A 6,000-nucleotide genomic window follows, 5' to 3' on the forward strand; every position below is an offset into this window, starting at 1 on the left:
GTGAGACTCTTGGGAAAGAGTCTGCGAAGATAAAGGTCGCTATAGGAGACTTCTTGGCAGAAGATGTGGAATTCTCGGACATGGTCACGGGGATCTCCTTTGCCTTCATACTTGGTGAATTTAGGGATCTCAAATTTCAGGGGATATGGTGCAACTGATATAGACGGGTCGTAAGGACAAGGGCAAAACTCTTTGAATGAGTAAGTTTTCATTTTATTAGTCCTTTGTTTCATGTCCTTGATGATATTTTTCATGTCTTGAATTTCCTTGATGAGGTCTTGTTGTGGACTTTGATATTGACGAATTGTATTTGCCCCAAGAATTGGATGAACCAAAAAAGGTGCACCACCACCAATATACTGATATGATGAGGAGGTGGGAACCTGGGATGTGATGACCGATGTCGCTGGGGTTTGAGGGACAGTTGGTTGCAGTCCGCCAACTATTGTGACGGGATTGAATACGGCCCGGATAAAATTTGTGACATCGTTGGGAGGAAGGGAAGTTTGTGGAATAGAAATTTGTGGTTGAATAGAAGGAGGTGGCATAGAAGTTTGTTGGAGAATGGATGATATCGGATTTGATAGTGGTATGGATGGTAAGAAGGAAGAAGGTGGGATAGAGACCATGGTGGGAGGTATCGCGGGTGGCATTGATTGAGCCTGGATGATTGATGGGGCTGCAATTGATTGATTTTGAATAGTAGGTGCAGCACTTTGTGTGGGAGCGAGGTCTTCTTGTGGTTGTTGGGTGAGAGCAGATCTATTAAATTCAAGCGGAAGTTGAGCTCCATGTTCAAGGAGAGTTTTCAGAAGTATAGTAGGATTGTGTTTCATAAACTTTTCCATCATCTCTTGGTTATAATAATCCGCTAGGAAAGTTTGCACTTCCGGACAAAGTTCATCTTGGTTAACCATGTCAAGATTTTGACTTTGATCTTGATCGCTAGGTTGCCCACTTTGTGTATGATCTTATGTGGGATCTTCATATAAGACATCAATGTCCGGCATGTCATATCGTTGTTCAGCCATCTTTTTCTTTTGGGATCAAGTTGTGACCATACACGATATTTGTGATGAAAGGACTTAAGAAATTTGTGATGAAAGGACTTAGGAAATTTGAGGATGATTGATGGAGGAGGTATAGTAGTAATGGTTTAGAAGAATTTTGATGACTAGGTTGTCTTTGGTATGAACATGAAGGATCGATTCGAATGGCAAGTTATATGAAGGGATACGACACCCTGATTTGGATGATAGTTGGTGTTTCAAAGGATAAACTTGAATGTTGATGGAGATGACGAACTCTTAGCTTCTCTCTTAGGCTTATGAAAAATGGGACAGACAGAGTTTTGACGCAATTTTGGACTTTATGTGGGTAATGACTTGGACAATTGTTTGTGTTTTGACAAATGTTTTTGCAAAGTGTTTGGGGATAGTGATGTGTTTTTAGTCTACTCTTGGCAAGTATGTATCAAACAAAGCAAACACAGTGATCAAATGCATATTATATCAAAGACACTCATGCTCATATACAACATTCTTAAGGCTGGCAAGGACAATAGTCATTAAATCCCAATTGGTTTCCCATCTACGCTTACCCAGAGCGGACACTTAGATGCTTGACCCCACTGGCTCCCTTCCACGGCACTCACTTCTCAGGGCAGCCAAGCATCAATTCCCATGAAAACTCCACATGGCGAACTTTGTGTCTCTACTAAGGGTCATAAGAATATGGGCCACTTCAGAGATCCGACCTCCTGCACCAATGACTAGAAGGTTTTTGGCCACTATGAACAAGGTGTTTAGTAAGTCTTCCCGTTAGGAGCTACCCTTCGAAGTTGCGCAAGCGCAATTGAGGCCTATAGTCCAACGAAGCATCAAGAACTTAGTAGTCACGCAAGTGTGATTGAGATCTCTAGGAGCCTACTAAGCACCCACTGTGAGAGTGAACTCTCATATAGCCCCAACCATTAACCCTTTCATAGTCAATGGCATATTTATTATAGTGAGTTGGGAACCCCAAGTCCGGGTGTACTCACTTGGGTCATTCCCCTCTTACCTTCTCAAAGAGCAAGTTGGGAGGGCAGGCCCGCTAGAGGTAAACACACAATCAAACAAGAAAAGGTTGGAGGGTCTGGATTTCTGATCGTCTAGTAAGACGAGAGCATACTTTCCTACCTTTACGCTTTTCTTAAAGACACATAAGACAATGGTTCATTCCATTTTAATTAATATCTAGGTGCCTAATTTAAATAAATGCACAATATTTGGTTGAATCAGCTAGGCAACCTGCAAAAACCATTTGATTAGTAGTTTGAAAAATGGAGTCTTCAAAAAGCGTCCTGCAAAACAACTTGATTAGTAGTTTGGAAAAATAGTCTTCGACAAGCGTCCTGCAAAAAACAACAAAATGACATGAATAGGAAAACATGAAAACAACAATATTTTTTGGGAATCAATAGGAAAACATGAATAAAAACTTTTTTACTGATGACAAATGTGGATTTGAAGAAAGCTTTGATGGGTAAATGGGGTTTGACTAGGTTTTTGCCACTTTCCAAGGGATAGGCAAGCGAAAAATAGGGATTTTGGAGGAAAGATGAAGGAATGGGAAAATTTGTCCAAGAAGGACAAAGAAGCAAAAGTTGGAGATGGATAATATGGGAAAAATTTGGAGGTGATTGGATAAAAGGGGAAGGAGTTATGACAGCCCTAAAAATAGAGAAATATGAGATTTTGGGCTTCAAAAAGTGGATTTTTGGGATAAGGCCTCCAAAGAAGGAAATGTGAAAAATGGAAATGCGGAGAATCTGGTGAAGTTTGGAGGAAAATGGAGTATACAGTTAGTGCCTAAAAATTTCAGATAGATTAACAGAGCAGACAGTAGCACTAAACAGATAGAAAAGTGTCAAAGGTCTGGATTTCTGATTGTCTCGATAGACAAGAGCATACTCTCCTATTTTCACACTTTCCTGCGATCAGAGCATACAGTCGCGCTAAACAGAATAAAAAAGTGAAAGGTCTAGATTTCTAATTCTCTATATAAACAAGAGCATACTCTCATACTTTCACACAGATTATAATTAAACAGAGCAGATAACAAAGCAAATAACAGCTCAGAAAATAGGAATTCAAATTCCCACAAAAACGCTCGCGCTAATCGCAGAGCTATCGTGCTGAAACTGGAACTGAAACAAAAAAAGAACAGAAACAAAAACGAAACAGAAACAGAAAAGAAATTGGTGCGCAGAAATATAGAGCCGCTATTTTGGAACCTACAAAAAAGTTTTGTTTTGTTTTCTGCAGTCGCACTATTCTGGAACTTGCGTCTCACAACTCACAAAAACCTTAAAAAAAAACATTAGTTCTTAGAGACGTGGGTCCCACCGGGCGTGCCAAAATGAAGAGGGGAAAACAGATTTGAAGATTAAATGATCAAAACATAACAAAATAAACCTGCAAAATGCTAAAATAGCATGAAAAGACCATTTCACCTTGCTATTTTACCTTCTCCTTCAGATTGAGCTTGATGAAGTGAAGGAGCCCCTTGATAATGCTCCACTTGATGTGCTCCTTTAATTGCTGGATGTGGATGGCTCTCCAATGATGTGCACAACATGAAAGGGATTTCAGGAGGATGATAAGAATAAAAATGATGAAACTGCCAAGATGATTTCCTAAGCTCAAAAGGGTAGCATAAGCTTACTAGATTTCGAAATGTTTTGAATGAAGGGATGGAGCCCTATTTTATAGGAAGAAGAGAGGAAAATGGATGGCTAAGATGAACTCGAGATGAAGGGCTAAGATTTACTTGTGAGCTCACACAAGGTCCAAGAGAGGGTGTGGAGACCAAGAATTATGCCTTAAAGGCATTTCGTATCTCCACACTCCACATTATTCTTTGGAGGAATTAAAAATTCTCCAAAAAAGGATATCATGGGGATTGGAGGAATAAAAAGAAATTAAAAATTCCTTGGGAGAGGGGATGCCTAGAGGAATGTGTGATTTCAAAAATCTTACATTCACCTAGAAAAAGAGCATTTAAAACTAGTGGCTGGATGAAAAGGACAAAGAGTTGACTTTGTGACTAATCATGATGATTAACCATTAACGACTCATTAGGAGGGGGATTAGAGGAAATGTTAAGTGGGATTAATATTTATAGGAGAATTTGACTAGGAGAGAGAATGAGTGGAGGGAATAAAAAATTAGAAAAATAATGTTAAGTGAGTTTAGCGAGTTTCTAGAAGAATGAATTAAGAAGATGATTTCTAGGAATCATGTAGGTTAACTAATTAATTGAAATTAATTAGCTAAGAGGAAGATTTGTGAGGATTTGATTTTTTTTAGAAGAACAAAGAAAGGGATTGATTTATTAATAAAGAAAGGGATTGATTTATTAATAAATCAATCATATGCTATAGTGACAATATTAATTATATTTAATTAATATTGAGAGGAATTTGAATTAACATAATTAATTAATTAATTATGCGAGGAATTAAAAATAATTTTAAGTGTCTACAGAAGGTATGGCAAACCATCCTCTTATTCCTCCAAGTACTTAACCATTCTTTTGTAATGAAGATATGGCAAACCTTCCTTATTATTCCTAGAGATACTTAGAGATTCTCTTATAATGAAGGTATGGAAAACCATCTTATTATTTTTATGGGTCCTTAGTGATTCTCTTATAATGAAGGTACAACAAACCATCCTGCAAGTACTTAACAATTCTCTTATAATGAACGCACGACAAACCATTCTTATTATTCCTACAAGTATTTAGTGATTCTCTTATAATGAAGGTACAATAAACCATCGTTATTATTCCTACAACTACTTAGGATTATGAAATAAGATTTTCAAAATAAAGCATCATCGAATTATTAGAAAATCCATGTTAGGTTTGGCCCATCCTTATTATTCCTACGAGTACTTATGATTATGAAATAAGATTTTCAAAATAAAATATCTTCAAAGAATTAAAAAACCAATGTTGGGTTTGGATACATAACCCACAAGTGATTAAAATTAAAATGAATTATATCAGATTTATTAATACATTATTGTTTGCTTATTTTATATTTAATAAAATGTTATTCTCTATCTCAATTAAAAAAAATAAGAAAAAGTATTTCCATTCTTTTCAAAATAATTTTAATATAAATAAATTATATTTTGAAAGTCTATATTAAATTTCATTATGGATTCACATTTTTATGAATTGCTTATTATCAAAATATTATGTTAGTTTAAATTATAGATAATAATATAGTTTTAAATAATAAATAAATTATTTAAAATATTTTATTGAAAAGGGAAATTTACATTTTTCCCACATCTAACGTTGTATGAGTAATACTAAAAAATTTCAATATCAAATTTTGATATGACAGACATTGGTGACCATCAAAATAGGCAACACGACTCCCTCCCTGATACTTTTAAAATTCCCTCACTCCGAAAACACTTGGATTGCCATAAGAAAAATCATCAAAGTATAATTATGTGTAGCCTTGGTTTAGAAAAGACCATTCATATTGTTTGGATTTTCCCCTTCTATCACCAACCCCTTTCTGGAGGAAATGTTTGTTGATGAGTATCCGTTTAAGAATAATGTGGCACTCAGGACAACTATTCTATGAATATGGTGAGCAGGTCTTTGTTAACTATGTTTCCTTAAAAGCACTACAAATTGTAATGAACCTTTGATGTACCTTCCTTGCCTTCCTGAGATTAGGATCAAATTCGTCACTCCAAGGGTTTAGTTAGGGAAATAAATCGGATCGAGGGTTCCCTGCAACATTATAGACATGGAAATACATATATATCAGCAATAATAGTAATTCAATTACATAAAAATAGACCCACTCAGAACGTTGGGAACACTCCAGGTTGGTAAGGCTACCCATCCAAACCCATCCCGTCTCTTAGGGCTCATATGATCACCTGAGGATGGTCCCAGCATTCCCCTAGCTGGAACCCCCTTATTCTG

This window comes from Cryptomeria japonica, chromosome 7 (assembly GCF_030272615.1).
Source record: "Cryptomeria japonica chromosome 7, Sugi_1.0, whole genome shotgun sequence".
Taxonomy (NCBI): domain Eukaryota; kingdom Viridiplantae; phylum Streptophyta; class Pinopsida; order Cupressales; family Cupressaceae; genus Cryptomeria; species Cryptomeria japonica.